Source organism: Eriocheir sinensis, unplaced genomic scaffold, assembly GCF_024679095.1.
Source record: "Eriocheir sinensis breed Jianghai 21 unplaced genomic scaffold, ASM2467909v1 Scaffold379, whole genome shotgun sequence".
NCBI lineage: Eukaryota > Metazoa > Arthropoda > Malacostraca > Decapoda > Varunidae > Eriocheir > Eriocheir sinensis.
In genome coordinates, this window is record NW_026111697.1 from 110,784 (window position 1) to 132,510 (window position 21,727).

Sequence of the window (21,727 nt, forward strand, 5' to 3'; positions counted from 1 at the left end):
GTGCCCTTGAGCTGTCTCCTTTGCTGTAATAAAAAAAATAAAAAATAAAAACCCGAGAGTTATCAAAGAGGTGAGCGAGGAGCTACTTGCTCCACTGAGAATAATATTCAACAGCTCGTTAGAAGAGGGAATAGTCCCAGAAGATTGGAAGATTGCACACATCACACCAATTTTTAAGAAAGGGAACAAGAGCGACCCTGGAAACTACAGACCTGTGAGCCTAACAAGTGTATTTAGTAAAATAATGGAGTCAATCTTGAGAGAGGCAATAATGGCCCACATGAAGAGGCACAACTTAATTAGCAACAAACAGTATGGGTTCATCACTGGCAGATCAACAGTGCTCCAACTGATTCAGGTTCTGGTCAAGTGGACTGAGGCCATTGACGAAGGGGAAGCTGTTGATGTCGTCTACTGTGACTTCATGAAGGCCTTTGACAAAGTATCTCACAAGAGACTACTGTCAAAGGTGGAAGGATGCAGAATTGAAGGAAACATCCTGAGATGGATTAAAAGTTTTCTCACTAGTAGACGACAATGCGTGATGGTCAACGGAGAGGCTTCAGAATGGAGGGAGGTAACGAGCGGGGTTCCTCAAGGCTCAGTGCTTGGTCCCTTGTTGTTTGTCCTGTTTATTAATGATCTCCCAGAGTCCATAAACAATGGCAGTGAGGCATATCTGTATGCAGACGATACTAAGATATTCAGGAGGATTGGTGGCGCTGAAGACTGTGACAAGCTCCAAGAAGATATAGATCAACTATGCCACGGTCTGAAAAATGGATGCTCAGTTTCCATCCAGAAAAAAGCAAGCACATGAGACTGGGCAGGACAGACACGGGGGATCGGGAGTACACCATGGTTGATAGGATCACTACCACAAACACTGAGAAGGATATTGGTGTACTAATAGACAACAAGCTGACATTCTCTGACCATTTAGCCGAGAAGACTAACAAGGCCAACAGAATTGTGGGACTAATTAGGAGAACATTTTTACATCTGGACCCTACCATCTTCAAGGCTTTGTACACTGCTCTGGTAAGGCCACATCTAGAGTATGCTAACCAGATTTGGTGTCCTTACTTGATAAAGGATATAGAGGCCTTAGAGAATGTTCAGCGTCGAGCCACCAAAATGGTACCACATTTAAAAGACCTTCCCTACGAAGAACAGCTGAAGAAGCTGGACCTGCCTACCCTGGCCTACAGGAGATCCAGGGGCGACCTGATTGAAGCATACAAGATTATAACACAGAAATACGATCAGGAATGCACAAGAGGGATTTTCAAGATGAGGGAGGATGATATAACCAGAGGAAACACCAAGAAGATATTTAAGACGAGATCTAGACTCAACATCAGGAAGTATGCTTTTTCAAACAGGGTCGTCAACACCTGGAATGATTTGCCAGGGTGGGCGGTAAATGCCGAAACAGTGTTGAAATTTGAATCAAACCTTGATAAAGTGTGGGAGGGCCAGGAACTAAAGTTTAACTATAGAGCACACATAACCCCCACACGCAGCCAACACATTGAGAACCAGGCTTTTGCACTGGAGCCACAGGCTTAGGCCTCTTCCAGAACATCATCTGTGAGTATCTTTCTAGGGGCGATAATTCCTGGGCTGGTGTCTGTGGTGCTGCTGGAGGTCGGCCATTGCTTGCACTTAGGAGTTCCTAGGCCGTATCCTAGGCCAAACCCATTTCATAAGTTAACTAAATTTGATCATATAGGTCCTAGATTGGCGAGTCCATTTTGGCGCTGACTCCCGTGGGTCCATTAATTCTTCCCTTCCTTTAGTTTCGTTTTGTTTCCTTCCTCATCCTTTCCTATCCCATTCCTTCCCATTGCTTCCTCTCCTTTCCCTTTCCTTTCCCTTTCCTTTCCTTCCCTTCCCTTCTGCCACAGTCCCCCAACGCCTATTTTTTCCTCTCCTACGTTACCTAGAGCAGACATATGAGGGGAAGAGAGGTTTTGGAGCTGTGTGGCAGAATGTCTGAATAAGTGAAGATAAGTGACTTTATTTCAGTTTAGAAAATTACCTAACACTGAAAAGGAAGGTGTGTGAATAAGAAAGGAGGAACGAGAGGAGGAGGACCTAAGAAGCGATACAAAGCGTTACAGGTTAAAAGAAGAAGAAGAGCAGAGGGGAGGAAAGGACCCGCAGGAGCCAACCCTAGGATTGTATTGTAGGTACGGGCCTTCGTCTTCATCTCAATGCCAGGCTGTTACTGGGTACTCAGGGGCAGTGAGATGTGTTCCTGTACCCAAAGACACCCGTGGGCCACAAACACGCGCCGTAAAACACGTAAACACACGGAAAAATAACTAAAAATGAGATTCACCATTTCTTCCTATACCTCCCATCCACTCTCTTCCTCTCGCAGGTCGCAATTCTTATCAATTTTAAACGGTTTTCCAGTCTCACTCGCTCTTCCTTCCACTCTCACAATAAAGTCAAAGGGTTACAAGTTACCTGGTAGACGTGACAGGTGATTAGTGAGTGAAATGAGCGTGAAAATGCAACAGTACTAATGAGAGACAGCCCACCCTCACCGTCTAAAGGCATGTGGGTCACTAACGGCGGTTTTTAACTTTCGAAGCTCCTTTCTGGGTATCGATGGTTCGTTTACCTTTCTACTTGTCTATCGTTCTACCCAAGTGTGTATGTATCAATTAGTCAACCTACCTGTGATCATAAGGAAGTGGCATACCGTCAATTTAAAGACAAATCATTACTTTTACTTATCATTGACATGTTCAAACGAAAGATAACTGGATTCCTCGAGCTACTGATTCAGTGTTTATAGGGAAAAGAACGGAAGAGAAACGAAAGGGAAGTGAAGGGAGAGTAAGCGAAGGAACGGAATGGGAAGGGAAGGGAAGGGAAGGTTAGGAAAGGAAGCTAAATTAAAGGAAGGGAAAGGGAAAGGAAGCATGGGATGGGATGGGATGGGAAGGGTAGAGGAAGGAAACGAAACAGAACTAAAGGAAAGGAAAGGGTGGTATGGGATGGGAAGAGAAAGGAAGGGAAGGAAAGGGATAGAAAAGAATGGAAAGGAAAGGGAAGGGAAAAGAAGGCAATGAAAGGGAAAAGGAAAGGGATAGGATGGGATGGGATGAGATTGGAAGGGAAATAAAGTGTAGGATGGAATGGAATTATGGAATAGGAAAGGAAGGAAAGTATGGGATGGAATGAGAAGGAAAGTATGGGAATGGGAAGGGAAGGAAAGTGATGGGAAGGCAAGGCAAGGAGACGAAGGGGATGAGAGGTGAAGGGAAGGCAAGAGAAGGGAAGGGAAGGAAAGGGATGGGAAAGAATAGAAAGGAAAGGGAAGGAATGAAATGGGAGGGTAAGAGGGGAGAAAAAAAAAGTGGCCGTGGCTCTGAATTCCACCCAAAACATTGCCCGACTGGCTGAACGCGCGAAACCCACACACCTCAACATTGTCTCCATGCCGGCTTGCTCTGCCTATATTCGCACCCACAGACAGGGCCGGTTTAACCTACTAACGGTTTCAGGGGCCGTGTTCCCCTGTTTTTCGCAAATAAAACTTTAACAAAGCGTCGGACAAGGATGTTATTTTGGCAGTGGATGTTTGAGACCCCGACCTAATGGGAAAAAATATGATTTGGTGTCACATGTGGATAATGAAGCACTTATAGGAGTAAATTTAGGGTAAACTTGGCTAAAAGTTAAAGGAACTGTGAGCGAGGCTAGCCCCGCCAACGACATTGTTGTTGGGTAGTTGGGTGGGAATGATTGTGTGAGGAAGGAAAGGTTGGGTATGGGGATGAAACCAGAAACTACTGCTCGCTTACATACATGCAGCATGTACTACCAAGAGTCACATTTTTTATGTAAAGGATAAGTAATTTCCTTCGAGTAAAACTGTTTCTCCTAAATTGATAGTCCATATAAGGAACATCCATATTTACAGTAGATTGAATATTGCTACGGTGTGTGTGTGTGTGTGTGTGTGTGAAGCAGTAAGACATAATTGCTGGTTGGATGGATGATTACTCATACGTCAGAGCTAAACGTCACATCGGCGTCACGAGATGAGCGGGACGGGGCTAGCCTCGCTCACAGTTCCTTTAACTTTCAGCCAAGTTTACCCTAAATTTACTTTTATAAGTGCTTCATTATCCACATGTGACACCAAATCATATTTTTGCCCATTAGGTCGGGGACTCAAATATCCACTGCCAAAATAACATCCTTGTCCAACGCTTTGATTAGTATTTGACGATTAGTAGTGATGTTAGTAAATTTGCAGATGATACCAAGATCGGTAGAGTAATTGAGTCGGATCGGGACGCTAGTATTCTCCAAGGTGAATTCAACAGATTGTATGACTGGGCGGATAAATGGCAGATGGAGTTCAATGTAGGGAAGTGCAGTATTCTGAGTGTAGGTAAGAACAACCCCTCACATAACTATTGCTTAAATGACACTCTCATAAGCAGGTCTGGGTGCGAGAGGGATTTAGGGGTCTTAGTGAGCTCTGATCTCCGTCCAAGGGCACAATGCATTCAAGCTAGAAATCGAGCTAATAGGGTACCTACTGGGATTTATTTCAAGGAGCGTAAGCAACAGAAGCCCCGAAGTCTTCCTCAAACTATATTTAGCATTAGTTAGACCTCATCTTGACTATGCGGTTCAGTTCTGGTCACCTTACTATAGAATGGATATCAAAATGTTAGAATCGGTGCAGAGGAGGATGACTAAGATGATTCAGGGGTTGAGAAACTTGCCATACGAGGAAAGACTCAAACAGTTAAACTTGCATTCTCTAGAAAGGCGAAGGGTGCGTGGAGACATGATCGAGGTTTAAAAATGGATGAAGGGCTTTAATAAGAGAGACATTCATAAGGTTTTGTTGGTAAGAGAACCGGGTAGGACACGAAGTAACGGGTTTAAACTGGATAAATTCAGATTCAACAGGGACATAGGCAAAAATTGGTTTACTAACAGGGTGGTGGATGAGTGGAATAGGCTTAGCAGTCATGTGGTGAGTGCCAATACAATTGTCACATTCAAAAATAGACTAGATAAATTCATGGACAGCGATATTAGGTGGGGTTAGATGCGCGGGAGCTTAGGGTCAAAGGAGCTGCCTCGTACAGGCCTACCGGCCTCTTGTAGACTCCTGCGTTCTTATGTTCTTATGTTCTTTGTTAAAGTTTTATTTGCGAAAAACAGGGGAACACGGCCCCTGAAACCGTTAGTAGTAGCACATGTAGCACGTACGTACTACGGGCCCAGCGCTTCAGGGGGCCCCGCGGGGATGTAAAAAATAGTAACTAAAGTTTTTGCCCTTAGGCACAGAAGGCCGAGACAAAATAATTATGAATTTTCCTGATTTTTTATATTATTATTATCTATGATATTACTATATATAAGAAAATATTGAAAACTTCACTAGACATTGTATAGTAAGTCTGGCGTTATAGTACACCGTATACGGCGTACAGGGTTTCTCAACTCAACTGGCGGCCCGCGGTCCAAATCCGGACTTGTGGGTGTTGCAGCTGGACTCAAGGCTCCAGCAGAAATAAACATCATGTAAAATGTATAGCATGAAGGTCCTGGCGATGGATTCTTTTAAAATGTGTATTTCCTTGACTGTCTGTAGGGTAAGTTAGGGGTGTGTTATACATAATATACTTAACCTATTAATGCAGATAATAGTTTAGTATAGTTTATAATAATTATCAATAACAGAAAAAAAGGACAAATCAGCTGGGTGGTGATATTGATGAGAAATATTGAGATCGTGGATCAGTGAAGTGACGCTAAAGACGCGGTTTAATGGCGGTCGAGGCACAGGCACAGGTGCACGGCTGAATCTTAGCGTGTGTTTTGTTGTTTTTAACATGTCAAATGGTAGTTTTGGGCCTCTTATCAACAGTATCCGTATTCATGAGTAAGCCAGGAGTACGTTGGTAGGGTATTGAGTATAATAATATATCGTGATGACATGCGATGAGCCAAAGGGGTAAAATAGTTTTTTTTTTTTTCTTCTTCAGAAGCGATCGCTGTGCTGGTGTATATTCAATAGGTGTACGTTAAGTTGCCAACACATTTACAGACCAACGCTCGAGGGATTATCATAACATTAAATAAAGATAAATCTGCAGCGAATGTTGGCCTGTGAATAAACTGCAAACTTGACGTACCTTATAATATTTTGGGAAATATTGGATCAATGCTGTTGCGGTCTGATCCAGCTGTACTGTTGCTGGATCTCAACAAGACCTTTACGAACTGACATTGTATCGTCTGACAGATGATCATTCTTTTGGGTCTTGTTCTCCTAATGTCGAGATCGCGTTGAAGATTTATTTAACTCTATGGTTACCAACTGCAGTGGCGAACGCTCCATTTCAAAATTAAATAGAATCAAGAATGAAGTAAGAGTCAGTATGGGTCAAACAAGATTGAACCATCTCTCTCTAGTGAGTATTGAGCACGAGTTACTGAGGGAAATTAACACGTCGAGGGTAACTGAGGAGTTTTCTGTTGCCAAGTCTCGTAAGTGCTTCATGTGAGCCACGTAACTAGTTGGTTTGTACTCAGTTCAGCAAATGGTTCCAAGATTCTCCAAGGCAGCACAAATAGTATACTGGCTAAGCTAATGCATGGTATCTATGGTGTTCTTCTTAAAAAAAAGGAATAAAAATTGTACAAAATAAAGCCCTCTTTTTTCATTTGAGTCCTCCCAGCCGTACTAGCAGTTCTTTTAAATTCCTCAGATATTTTTTCCCCTCTCCGCAAAGGAGAAAGGCGGGGTCAATTTCAGGTGGAACTCAATTTCGGGTGGAGGTCAATTTAGGGCGGAGGTCAGTTTCGGGTGGAACTCAATCTCGGGTGGAGGTCAACTTCGGGTGGAGGTCAATTTCGGGTGGAGGATCAACTTCGGGTGGAGGTCAATTTCGGGTGGAGGTCAACTTCGGGTGGAGGTCAACAACAGGTGGATGCTGTTTTATCTATTTATATCCCTTGCTTTGTGTTGTTATGGAGGATGCTAAAAATAAACACTTGATAGCAAAAACAAGATAACGACATCCCCTTACTGATTACTTGAGTCCTCTCTTCGTGCCGTGATAAGCTTACGCCACACTACAAACTCCCCAGCAATCTCTCTCTCTCCCCTTTTTCTCCCCTCCCCAGTGCGACCCTCCCCTCCCTGTCACTGATGTTTGAGCTCTAATGTCGACGCGCACTAATTTATGATCGCAGGAACCGAGGTGTTCTCCTACCGTGACATTACTGACTAGGTTATCTTGGGTCGTTATAACAAGGTCGAGTATGTTATTTTGTCGAGTGGGTTCAGAAACCATTTGGCTTAGATAATTTTCTTCTAGAAATTCGATCATTCTATGCGACTCGCCTTCTGTACCTGATAGTGTCACCTAGTCGATATGTGGGAGATTAAAGTCTCCTAATATCAGTGAGTCGTTGTTATTAAGTGACTGCCTTAGAACGTTGTACATTTCAAGAGAGAGAGAGAGAGAGAGAGAGAGAGAGAGAGAGAGAGAGAGAGAGAGAGAGAGAGAGAGAGAATCATAAGAACATAGGGAAACTGCAAGAGGCCGAGTGGCCTACACAGGGCAGCTCCAGAATCCCCCCCACTACTCACGATGGGTGAGGTGTAGTTTCAGGGGTTACAGGTAGAGGCTTGATCCTCGTTTACCTTCGGTACGGGCGTATCCTCCAGTACCCTGTCTCCTTACTACACCCACACCTCACTACCACCTGTCATCCTCGTCCATGTAGCTATCCAGTCTACTCTTAAGGGGGAGATTCGCCTTAATTTTTGTAGATGCGGGTGAAAAATATCGGTTTTCTGTTCTACAGCCAGGCAACACCTAGTATCCCTCTAGTATCAAATGGTGAAGTTCTTTTTTCTCTACCGCAATTTTAAAGGGCCTAGCGAGCAGCCCTTTAAATGTCTATTAAATGTCCGTGACGCGCAAGTAAGGGAGGAGTATGCATGTTTTTTTTGTTTTTTTTTACGCTTGAAATAACTATTTTATGAAGAAATAATGAAGTGAAAACACATTCTCATACCTCTGGCATCCTGAACCATCCTTCCCAACCCTCCCAGCCAGCAGCCAGCAGCGCGTATAGCGATCACGCCGATCAGAGAGAGAAGAGATGCCAGAGGGGTATGACATGCCGCCGCTCCTCCTGCTTATCTTGTACTGATCCGTGCCTTATTTTAAGATCTGCTTCCGAATTCTGAACACAGACATGCCTAAGTTGAAGAGGAGAATACTACAGAGTAGAAGAGCCTGGGTATTGGGCAGGGAGAGGAAGGAAAACATCGCTGCTGAACGTGAGAGTGAGGATGCTGGCCTGCAGCCACCACCACCACCACACATGCTGCCTGCCACGGTACTTCCACCCCCGCCTCCATCACCAACCACACCTGCTGCATCATCATCTGCTGCTTCCACACCTGCTGGATCATCATCTGCTGCATCAACAGCTGCATCGTCATCTGCTGCTTCCACACCTGCTGCATCGTCATCTTCAACACCTGCTGCTGCCACGCTTCGCGTGCCACGTGCATTGACAAGGACTCACCTTACATCCAGCCGTTTGCCTGCTGTTACTGAAGAGTATGACGAGATATATCGGAACTGGAAGCCAGTTACGTGCTATGGTTGCTGAGCTCCAATGCAAGAAGCGAGGATGCAGGAAGAACGTAGTAGTAACACCTGCTGCTAACAGATGGGACACCACCATCAGTGTTGATTGCGAGGAATGTGGAACTAATTATTGCCATGCACCACCTAGAACATTCAAGCTAGCAGGTGGGGAGGAAAACAAGTATACTGAAGTAAACCTCCAACAAGTATACCACAGCCTTGTGACGGGTGAGGGTCGAGCAGACCTTGAAAGTAGGTCTGCTTTCTTAGGTACTGATCGTGAACTCACCGCTGCTTCGTACGTGAGGCACTGCCACTTCCTTTACAACAAAATGCAAGGTCACTACGAGAAAGGGATGGAGATCGTCTATGAATCCGTCAAGGAATTTTACACCTCAGAGAGATGGCAGAACCTGATGAAGACGGCATCCTTGACGTGGAGGTGTCCTACGACGGGACATGGATGACTCGAGGTCACAAATCACACATTGGTATTGGGTTTGTGATTGATGTGTACACAGGAATCGTGCTTGATTTTGAAGTCCTCTGCAACTATTGCATTGCTTGTGAGAAGAGGAGGATGAAACCATCAAACAAAACCCACAAGTGCCATAAAAACTTCGATGGAAAAAGTGGTGCGATGGAGGCAGAGGCAGCAAGAAGATTGTGGAGCCGATCCCTAAGTCACAAGCTCCGTTACGTTACCTTTGTTGGAGATGGTGACTCGAGTGCATTTACGGCTGTGACTGAACTGGACAACGGAAAGGGACCCTACGAAAACGTGAAGGTCAAGAAAGAAGAATGCGTCAACCACGTATGCAAACGCATGGGGACACGCTTACGAAAAATGAAGCAGGAGGCCAGTGTCATCACAAAAACAAAAACAGGAAAGACCAGGAAAATGAGTTTGCTTGGTGGAAAAGGAAAATTGACTGATGAAATAGTAGATCATCTTCAATTTTACTATGGAAAAGCCATCAGAGACAACACTGGAAGTGACTTGAAGACCATGAGGGAGGCAGTGTGGTCGAGCTACTTCCATCTAACATCGACTGATGAGAAACCAGGACATGCATTATGTCCGAAGGGAGAAGAGTCTTGGAATTTTTTACAACAGAGCCAAAGCAAGAAATGAAGTCCCACCTGCACACTCCACCAAGAACTTGTACCTTGCTAAGATAGAGTACGAGAGCCTGGAATATATAAAGCAAGTTTACAGGGACCTGACTGCCCCAACACTACTGGAAAAATGCTTGAAAGGGAGGTCACAAAACCCTAACGAATCACTGCATTCTAAAGTGTGGCAGAAGTGTTTGAAAATAAAGCATGCAGGATATTTTAGGGTGAAGTGTGCCAGCCAAGTGACCATCCTAGACCACAACTTTGGTTACCTACGAGAAATATCATCTTCTCACAAGTATGTTTGGATCGAACCCTGCAATGGAAAAAATACTGAAACGAAAGGAGGAAAGAAGACTAACACCTAGAAAGAGGAAGAGACGTCAGAAAAAGAAAACACCAGGCAGCCCTAGCAAACAATATCAGGCTGGGGCGTTCTAATCAAACCTGGCTACAATGAGTGATGTGGCGCATCATGATACCCTTGCCTTCGAGCATGTAATACCTAATAAATTTTTATTATGGGGGGACCAGGTGCCAGATTATTAGGTATAAACACCATATGTATCCATATGCATAAACAAATATAACTGGAATCTCTTATTATAGTTTCACTTCACTTGGAACATGAAAAATCGGAAGGCAAACTTTGATCGCTGTTTTCTCAAAACCATGGATTTTCACACACAAATGCTATCTCCTCCTTTAGTTTTTGTCCGATTTGGCCGAAATTTTGGGACAAAAGCATTGAATGGTTGTAGAAAATGAATCCGATTCCAAAATTTGAAAATAGGTAAAAACATTTTTTTCAGTGATTTTTTCACGTCTAGACTAGTAAAAAAATTAAAAAAATAAAAATAAATAAAAAAAGAAGATTTTCAAAAATTTCGGTTCGGATATATGGTAACATAGATGATGTGATATTACTGTAAAAATCACATTAAAATTGGTGAAGAATTGGCGATTCCAAACGAATTCCAAAATTTTTGAAAAAACACAAAAAAATTCATAATTTTTTTTTTCAGTCATATCCACACCAAATATGGATATGATGATTAGCATAATGCTATGCATGTACTGTGTGAATTAGAAGAAACTCGCGCTATTTCTTAAACATAGGGGGATCTCCCCCTTAAAAAACAAGCTATCGTCCCTGCACTAACTGTGATTGCTGAGTCTATTCCATTCCCCCACCACCCCATTACTAAACCAATGCTTGCCAATATCTCTCCTAAATCTATACTTTTCTAATTTAAATCCATTACTGCGAGTTCTATCCTGTTGGCTAATTCTCAGTACTTTACTTATATCGCCTTTGTTGTACCCCTTGACCCATTTGAATACTTCTATCAGATCTCCCCGCACTCTTCGTCTTCTAGTGAATGTAAGTTTAGATGTTTCAGCCTATTTTGATATGAGAGGTTCCTCAGCCCCTGAATCATCTTGGTCATCCTACTCTGAACTGATTCTAGCAAGTTGATGTCCATTCTGTAGTGTGGGCACCAAAACTGGACAGCATAATCTAAGTGTGGCCTAACTAACGCTAAATAGAGTCTGAGGATGACCTCTGCACTCTTGTTGGTTACCGTCCTGTTAATAAAGCCTATTACCTTGTTAGCCCTATTCCATGCACTAATACATTGCTTCCTTAGTTTTAGGTCAGAATTCACTAACACTCCCAAATCCCTTTCACACTCAGACCTTCCTATCGCTGTGGAGTCTAAACTATACCCGTGTAATGGGTTGCGAGTTCCTACACTAAGTACGCTACACTTGGTGATGTTAAAATTCATCTGACATTTCTCTGACCAAGGTGACAGTTTGTTGAGATCCTCCTGCAGTGCTCTAGCATCCTCCCCTGTCCTAATAGTGCGTCCTATTTTGGTGTCATCTGCAAATTTACCTTTGTCACTAGCTATCCCATTGTCTATGTCATTGATGTAGATAATGAATAAAAGCGGGCCTAAAACTGAACCTTGAGGAACCCCACTGGTAACATTACCCATTAGGATTTTTTACCGTTAATGGGAACCCTCTGTTTCCTGTCGCTAATCCACGCCCTAATCCAATCAAATACCTTCCCTCTTATACCATGAGCCCTGACTTTATTTAACAGTCTCTGGTGAAGTACCTTATCGAAGGCCTTACTAAAATCATGATAAACTACATCATAGCTCTCATCATTGTCAGCTGCCTCGTATACTTTATGGTAAAAGAATAAAAGATCAGTGAGGCACGACTTTCCTTTTATAAACCCATGCTGTGAGTCGTGAATTAAAGTATGTCTGTCAATATGGTCCCTAATACTATCAGCTATTATTGACTCAGTCATTTTACCTATAACTGACGTCAAACTAATCGGCCTATAGTTCTCCAAAGAAGATTTGTCTTCCTTCTTAAATACTGGAATAACGTGTGCCTGCCTCCATGAAACAGGCACCACCCCTGTGTCTAGCGACTTCCTAAATACTTATGTTAACTGCCCACTTATTTCAGTTTCACATTCCTTTATTACCCTGAGGAAAAGCTCATCTGGCCCTGGCGCCTTAGTGACTTTAAGTCTATTTATCTGTCTAATCACGAGCTCCCTACTTATGATGATGTCGGTTAATCCTTCTACCTCTTCTCCCCTGTAGATCTGTTCTCCCTGGGGTATATCATCTAATCTTTCTTTGATAAGAAATATCTATTTAACGCCTCGCTCATTTCCTCATCTCAATCAATCAGTGATTCTTTAAGCGGCCCTATTTTATCCCTAACTTTGGTCTTATAAAGCTGAAAGAATCCCTTTGGATTGGTCTTTGCTTCCCTGGCAATTCTAATCTCATATTTACGTTTTGCCATACGTGTGTTCTCCTTTACTGTTCTAGCTAAATCGTTGTAACTGTCCCTTAGGTGAGTTTCCCCCCTTTTGATTCTAACATATAGTCCTCTTTTCCTTCCTATTTCAGTTTTTAACCTGTCTGTCATCCATCGCGGGTAATTACCTGTTGACCTGACTTCCCTGTGAGGTATAAAGTGTTTCTGCCCTAGTTTAATCTCCCTGACCAGACTATTGTACTCATCCTCCAAGCTACTGACCTGAATAGTGACCTCACCAGAGATTAAAGCCCCTCCCTGCTCTGGGTCCTGACCTACTTCTGATCTCACTCCCCTAAGCCTTTGCAGCTGCTGTCTCAACCCCTCGTAGTCCGCCTTCCTGAAGTCACACAAAGGAACACAAAGGAAGAACAAACAACAGCAGACCTGCTGGTCCTTACGAGGCTGTTTGTGACAAGCTACACTAACTATCTAATCAAAGGTGGAAGATGAAGAACAGCAAAGGCGAAGGCTCCTCCCCACCCCCCCGTCCCTCCAGCTAAAGCTGGCAGGAAAGGAAAAAGAACCATGCAGCATGGAAAAACTGCATGGAATTTATGTAGGAAAGAGGAAAGAACTACCATTACTGCTACCACTAACCGGGCGATAAAAGCGGACAAGGACACCAGTATTCGAAAGAACTTAACGTTATTATGACAATGAGTAATATCTTAGTTGCTGGTTGGATTCAAAACACTTGTCTAATCTATTCTTGAAGGCCGTAACTGTTGTACTATCAACGACATCACAAGGTAGAGAGTTCCAAACATTAACAACTCGATTGAAGAAGAAGTGTTTAGCTTCGTGCGACGAGAATCTTTTACCACTTATCTTCAAATTGTGATTTCTTCTTGTTCTATTTGATCGATCAGTTGTAAAGTAATCTTCCGCATTAATATCACTGAATCCTTTGAACATTTTAAACACTTCTATTAGATCGCCTCGCATTCTTCGTTTTGATAGGCTGAATAAATTTACTTCTTTAAGCCTTTGTTCATATGACAAATTTCTCAACCAAGGAATCATCTTTGTTACTCTTCGGTGGACTCGTTCCAACTTTTCTGTCTTTTCTGTAGTAGGGAGACCAAAACTGTACACAGTACTCTAGACGGGGTCGAACCAACGAATTATACAGTTTTAATATTACTTTTTCCGATTTATTATTAAAGACTCGTCCGATGAAGCCAACCAATTTGTTTGCAGCTTTAACTACCTCTGAACAATGCTGACCGGGCTTTAAATCGCTTGATATAGTGATTCCAAGATCCTTTTCTTTACTTACTGCAGAAAGTTGTTGGCCATTCATTACGTATCGAACCGATTGTTATTTTTTCTGATGTGCAACACTTTACATTTGTCAACGTTAAATTTCATTTGCCATTGATTGGCCCAACGTGCAAGTCGATCTAGATCTGATTGTAAAGCTTCTTCGTCGAGTGTCGCAGTTACTTTACTAGCAATTTTTGTGTCATCAGCAAATTTTGATACTTTGCAAGTGAGCCCATCATCGATATCATTAACATAAATTAAGAAGAGCATGGGGCCAAGCACTGATCCTTGAGGTACGCCGCTTTTGACATCGAGCCAGTTAGATGTAACACCGTTTAGAACTACTCTCTGTTTCCGCTCAGAGAGCCAGTCCACAAGCCAATTGTGAATGTTACCCGAGATACCGTGCGCCAATAGTTTGCTGAGGAATCGTTGGTGGGGGACCTTATCAAATGCCTTTTGAAAATCCAGATATATGATATCTACTGATCTGCTTTCATCGAACACCTCAAAATATAGTGAAAAAAATCAAGTAAGTTAGTCAAACACGAACGTTTACTACGGAAGCCATGTTGCGAATTATTTATTATATTATTTTCTTCGAAGAATTTCACCATATTGTCGCGAATGATAGTCTCCATTAACTTACAAACAATAGATGTCAGGCTAATTGGTCGATAGTTTCCTGAAAATTGGTGTGACATTTGCAAGTTTCCAATCCGACGGAACTTTTCCAGCTGTTAAAGATTTATTGAATATGATGGAGAGCGGTTTACAAATTTGATGTTTGATTTCTTTTAAGACCCTAGGGGTAATTTTGTCTGGACCAGGAGCTTTGCTTACTTTAATCTTTTCAATTGTGCGTAAAATGTCACTTTCTACGATGAGCACGCCACTTAACATCTTTTCGGCCCTTCTAACCTCCGGCGGTTGAGGTGATAAACAATCTTCGTCGGTAAATACGGATGCGAAAAAGTTATTTAGGATTGTAGCCATTTCATTTTCATCGTTCGTGTGGTTTCCATTTTCATTAGCAAGCGGTCCGATACCACAAGTGAGTGACTTTTTATTATTTACATAGCTGAAAAATTCTTTAGGATTATATTTACTTGTTTCCACTATATATTCTTCAAGATTTTTCTTGCTTCGTTTTATTAATTTCTTGGTTTCGCGGCGAATTCTGTCCAACTCTAGTTTGTCAGCCTCGCTCAGAGTTGATATGTATTTATTGTATACGCATTTTTTAAGAGATAGGCTATTTTGAATTTCGTTATTCCACCATTTGGGTTTCTTCTTAGAAGCTGAACGTCTGTTACGATAGGGTACGCATATGCTTATGGCATTGTTCAATATTGTGGTGAAGGCCCCCCAAGATTTATTAATATCTGTTTCCGCCGTGATTTCAGTCCAGTCAGAATTATTTAGAATTGATCGGAGTCCTACGAAATTCGCTCTCTGATAATCAGGCACCTTTTCTTTACTAGGAGTTACTTTACTTTCTTTCATATTGATGCTGAATGTGATTGTTCGGTGATCGCTAGAACTAAAAATTGGACCAACATTTACTTCGTTAACTAGATCAGCTGTCGTTGAAAAGATAAGGTCAAGTATATTATTTTCCCGAGTCGGTTCTTGAACGTGATGATGCAAATCACTTTCTAGTAAATTTGTGTACAGGTCGAGCCCTGTATGACAGTTCAACGGTTCACCCCATCTTTTCACTGCCAAGTTAAAGTCCCCAACAACTACTGCCTCGCAACTGCTACTTGTTTCTAATAATAATTCACTTAATGCATGGTCGATATCAAGAGCCTGCCTTGGCGGTCTGTAGATAAGTCCAATTACTATTTTACGAGATTTATTTTTAATTTCAATGAAGACCGTGTCTATATTGGTTATTATATCTGTTTTCACGGATACTGGATGGAGAGAGTTGTGGATATAAAAGATAACGCCTCCACCCTGTCTGTTCTCTCTTTCATGACTAAAGATGGTATAACCCGGTAATCAATATTCCGCAATGAAATCTCTATTTGAAGTGTCTATCCAAGATTCTGTGACTCCGATGATGTGATAATGATTTGTAGCTGCGAGGACTTCTAAGTCTTCAAATTTGTTACGTAGGCTACGAGCGTTTACATAGCAAGCTTTAATGTGATTCGAGTCGGGAGTTTTGCGGGTTGAGTGCACCCTTACGGTGGAGCTGCTGGTGTTCTCGCCTCCGCGTTTTTTGGCTTTCGAAGAGCCACTTGGTCACAGAGCAGCCTCCCGAAACGGGCTGCTCCAACAGGGTTTAAGTGAATGCCATCAGGAAGGAACAAGTCTGAATCGTAGTAAAAATTGTTCCACAAGTTAGCGAACTGGACGTTTTCTTGTGAGCAAAGGGACTGAAGTCTGTTGTTTGTGCTGAAGGCCGTATTGTAAAAGTTAGATTCGGCACCGACCCTCGGGAGGATTCCTGAGATTATGATGTTACTGGCATCCGTTTTACGTTTATACTGTTTGATCATGCGGCGGTATTTCTCAAGCAGTTCCTCAGAAAGGGTTGTCTTTACGTCATTTGTCCCCGCGTGAATGACAAAGAGGGTGTTTCGGTCGGCATTTCTCGTGACATCATCGCACGCTGCGGTGATGTCGTCCAGTCTGGCACCTGGATAGCAGTAACGTTTTCTGCGGCTGTTTGATGAACGACCACAGAACTCAACCAGCTGGCCACGCATCATGGAGTCCCCAACTAGGCGAGTCTCAAACTCATCCTCCATGGTGTCTGCCAGCACCTGGAACCTATTGAAGGTAGTGGAGGTCAGTAAATCCTTGGTTGCCTGCTTCGGTTTGGCTCCATTCCTTACAGGTTGGAACCCGACATCCTGTGAAGCAGGAGGAGAAGCGTTAAGTGGGGCAGGCTGGAAGTTGTCCTGTGAGGCAGGCTGGGAGTTAGCCTGTGAAGCAGGCTGGGGGTTAGCCTGTGAGGCAGGCTGGGGGTCAGCCTGTGAGGCAGGCTGGCGGTTTTTCTGTGAGGCAGGCCGGGGGTTAGCCTGTGAGGCAGGCTGGGGGTTAACTTGTGAGGCAGGCTGGGGGTTATCCTGTGAGGCAGGCTGGGAGTCAACCTGTGAGGCAGGTAACACGTCCTCCCGTGAAGCAGGAGGGTCGTCTGGAGAGGGCACAGTCTCGGTGGAGGGCCTCTCCACCATCGATGGTGGAGTCACTGCCACATTAGTTAAAACAAATTCCTGAAGGGCTACAAATTTCTTTTCAAGATCATTGTGCTTGACTTTCCATTCAGTCACAGCCTTCTGAAGATGTAATCTTTGAACGCAGAGGCGGCAAGTTTTACTCAGCTGGAAGAACTGAGCTGCAAAACGTCCGGGACACACGTCACACTTAAGGTTCGAAGGCATTGTTAGAAATTGAAGCGAGTTAACAGTTTGGGCAAATATTAAAAGCGCTTTCGAAATAACTTAAATTGTGACCATAAATTGAATTGTATAAAAATTGTGCATGGAAATTAGATACTGCTGTGTTAGATGCCTCCAACACTGGGAGTTCGCTCCCACAGGGTCTTGAAAACGCCTCAAAGACCAATCGCTTGTCCTGAGCCTCGGTCACGAGAGAGACTTTCACAACCCGGCGCTTTTCAGCTATTGTCCTCAGTTTTGTCCCATAGAACAGAATGGCGTAGTCACACAGAGCAGAGCTGGCAAGGAGAGGAACCAGCAATTCGTTCCCACTTTCCGAAACGTCTTACCCAACTCTGCGACCCTTTCGAGGCCTGGCCAGTGGTACCTGTCACCAGGTGTTCTCCACCAACTCTAGAGAGTATCAGACGCCCTTCCTGAGAGACCAAAAAACTGAAATATTCCTTGAGTATAAGAAAAACCCTCAGAAACTCCAACTAGAAGCCGGGAGGTGCAACCTCAAATGGCCCACGGAAGACATCTCTTTCAGGAGAAAACAAGAACCAGCTGTTATGCAGAATAGGGATGGGAGTACCGTCGATAGAGGGGAGGGACGGGGAGCTCACACCGACAACTGGTTCCCAGGGAGGCTTTTTTTAGTGTAGAAGTCGCCACACTCCTCTACACCGCAGGCCTAAATAATTAGGCACGGTCCAGCTGACTAGAACCCTGGAACTCCAGCCATTGTCTCATAAAGAGATCCTCTGCCTGCAGTCCAATCCACCACTGCTGCTGCCCAGAGGCTTCACCGTGACCCTGGCACGGGAGACAGATCAGGTATTACACCTTGTCCAAGAGTGACCTGAGACTATGCAGGGCAGGGACGTCTAGCTCCCTGAGGTGAAAACAATTCACCCGCATACCTGGAGGAGGAGAAGGAAAAAGAGCAGGATGAATGGAAGAGGAGGAGGAGGAGGAGGAGGAGGAGGAGAAGGAAAAAGAGCAGGATGATATGGAAGAGGAGGAGGTGAGGGAAAAAGAGCAGGATTATATGAAAGAGGAGGAGGAAGAGGAAGGAGGGGCAGGAGGAGGAGGAGGAGGAAGAGGAAGAGGAAGGAGGAGGGATGAAATAGGTGAGTACATACAAGAAGAAGAAGAAGAACCAAAATAAAGAAAAAGAAGAAAACAAAGAAAAAAGAAGAAAAAGAAGAGTAAAAGAATGTGTGATAGAGAGAAATTTTCCACTGTGTGAACAAAAATAAAAAAGGAGTGGAGTTTATGGTTTCCTGAATAGTACTCTTGGTGGATAGGAGGAAGAGGATGTGAGGTAACAGACCCATATTTTCAGCCGCTTTGGGCTCCCACAACCACTGTTTCCCAAGCCCACAGAAGAGTCGGGTTCCCAGGCGTGTTTTTGTCACGTTCATGATGCAGAAGCCTTGACAAACTATCACCAGGCTCATAACACTACCCATGGAAATACTAACACAATAGTTAACCAACATCACTCATTTATCCCTATGTTGTCCAAATTCCTTATGCAAGAGTTAACCAGCATCTTCATTCTTTAATTCATCCCTATACTGTCCAAATCCCTTATGCAAGAGTTAACCAGCATTTTCACTCATTCATCCCTATACTGTCCAAATCCCTTATGCAAGAGTTAACCAGCAGCTTCATACTTTAATTCATCCCTATACTGTCCAAATCCCTTATGCAAGAGTTAACCAGGATCTTCATTCTTTCATCCGTATACTATCTACATCCCGTATGCAAGAGTTAACCAGCATCTTCATTTTTTCATCCCAAGACTGTCCAAATCCCTTATGCAAGAGTTAACCAGCATCTTCATTCTTTATTCTTCATTCAGGTATTAATGTGCTGTTACTGCTGACTCTGTCCTCCCATTTAATATTAAATCTGATTTCCTTATGATCACTGTTACCTAAGGGATCCCCAACCTCTATGTTGCTTATTATGTCCTCTCTATTTGTTAACAACAAATCCAAATTATTTTCTTCCCTCGTTGGTGTTATAATTAACTGCTTAAGGAAACTATCCTGTATCACATCTAACAAATCCTGTGCCTCTAGGTCTCCGGATAAAGTATCCCACTCTATGTTCCTATAATTGAAATCCCCAATTACACACACATTTCTATATCTTGACGCCCTACTAATTTCTTGTAAAAGGGGTTGGGCGGTCTGTAAAGTACTCCGATGACAAGCTTCTCCTTCCTACCTATTGTTTCTTCCCAGAGGGATTTTGTATTGCTATCTTCCTTGATTGAGTTGGTAATGACACACTTAAGATTGTATGTATGTATCCATAGATAATTACAGGAAAGGGAATCATATATATAACACTTGAAAAGGGGAATTTGGGGTTCTTACCTTTCCTGGGTGAGGGCAGGAGAGCGAGTGGGTGACGCGCTCGTTCCGACGGACTCAAGCAGAGTGCACGAGGTAGCTCCTCCCCCCCCCACCCCCACCCACCCACACACACACAAACACACACAGAGAGAGGACATCCATCACCTCCTTCTCTTCCCCTCCCAACTACGGTCCTTACTTTTCCCCTTCCCTCTTTCCCCAGTTCCACGCCTGCTACTTCCTTTTTTTTTCCTCTCCCCTCCCCAGCATCTTATCCATCACCTCCATCTTTTTCTCCCCTTCCCTTCCCATCTTCTCTCCCCCTTCCCAGCTCCTCACCTACTATCTCCCCTACCTTTCCCTCTTCCCAGTACCACGTCTCATACCTCCTTTTTCCACTCTCCTACCAAGCAGGTTGCCTACCACCTCCTTCCTCCCCTGCCCCTTCCCTACCACCTCCCCTTGTCCTCCACTTCCCCAGCACCTCTTCCCCCTCCCATCCTCTCCCCAACACAACCCTCACCTTCCCCTCTTATCCTTCTCTCTAACACCTCACCCCCACCTCCCCTCCCCCTCTCCCTCCCCATCATCTTCCTCCCCACCTATACTCTACCCAGGTGACTGACTCTCCTCTCCCTAATCACTGCGCTGTACCGTGTAATGCAACAGGTACGATGATGATGATGATGATGATGATAAGACCATAAGAACGCAGGAGTCTGCAAGAAGCCGGTAGGCCTGTACAAGACAGCTCCTTTGAACCTACGCTCCCGTGTATCTAACCCCACCTAGTATCGCTGTCCATTAATTTATCTAATCTATTTTTGAATGTGACAATTGTATTGGCACTCACCACGTGACTGCTAAGCTAAGCCTATTCCACTCATCCACCACTCTGTTAGTAAACCAATTTTTGCCTATGTCCAGGGCCGGATTATCCTATACGCCAAGTACGCCATGGCGTAGGCCCCCAGCACTGAGGGGCCCACAAAACCTGATAAACCCGACCCATAATTGGGCCCCCACATAATGGAAATACCGAAAATGCCTGTAACCTCAGGGAGATGAGTATGCTTCATTGGACTACTGATCGAAAAAAAAAATAAAGATAAAATAAAATGGCGAAAACTTGTTTGTGTTGGCAACACAAGTCAACAGTGCTTGCAATTTCTTTGAACTTGTGCAGGAATTATATGGATATTCAGTCGGATCAACAAAGCGCTGGAATTCACTAACAAAGGGATTGTCACCTAATGAAAATGGTAGAATTTTAACCCTAAAAACATTATCTTCCGCACGTTGGCATTTCCATTATGAATCAGTGAAAGCACTGCACTTACACTACTCTAGCATCTATGGTATGTTGAATGAAATTGCAGACAAAGAGGAAGTAAGAGGAGATGCGTGACTAGCTGCATCAGTTTTTGCAGAGAAAATGTGCCTTCTTGAAAAAGCATTTATGTGTGTTCTTTGGAACAAGATCCTCCAGCGCTTTCAGAAAGCTAGTACTCTTCTCCAAAGCACAAATATTGATATCAACATGGCTGTATCATTGTTTCTATCACTTGAAAGTTTTGTTGCTGAGATTCGTGGTCAATTTGATGAACTGGAGAATGATGCAAAAAATCTCGTGGAAAATGTTCAGCAAGTATATGTATCAGAAAAGGTACGGAAGAGAAAACGGCGGCGTCAAGCTGATGATTCTGCTGAACCTGATGCAGATCTTCAAGATGCACAAAAATTCCCTGTACAGAGTTTTGTTGTCGTCATTGACAAGTTACATGCAAGTTTAGCTCAACGTCGCCAGGCTTATCACAAGATATCTGACGACTTTGCCTCTATCAAGTCATTGAGGGAGAATGATACTGCAGACCTGAGAGTTGATGTATCCAGCTTGGTGAAAAAATACATCAATGACTTGGAACCCCGCTGCGAGGATGAATTTGTAACATTCTCAGAATTTGTAGCCCATTTGAAGTTGGATCGTGATCCTCATGTCCTTTTAAAATACTTAAGGAAGAATCCAGTTGTAGACAACATTTGCCAATGT

General features: G+C 43.5%; 1 long non-coding RNA gene across 1 annotated transcript in view; it reads right to left on the reverse strand.

The window, feature by feature from the left end:
• LOC126991989 (uncharacterized) overlaps positions 1 to 19,718 on the reverse strand; it is a 33,852-nt gene extending 14,134 nt beyond the window's left edge. Inside the window, exon 1 of the long non-coding RNA XR_007746018.1 lies at positions 19,699 to 19,718. This is a non-coding gene — a long non-coding RNA (uncharacterized LOC126991989). The remainder of the gene's footprint in view (positions 1 to 19,698) is intronic.
• Positions 19,719 to 21,727: the final 2,009 nt, after the last annotated feature.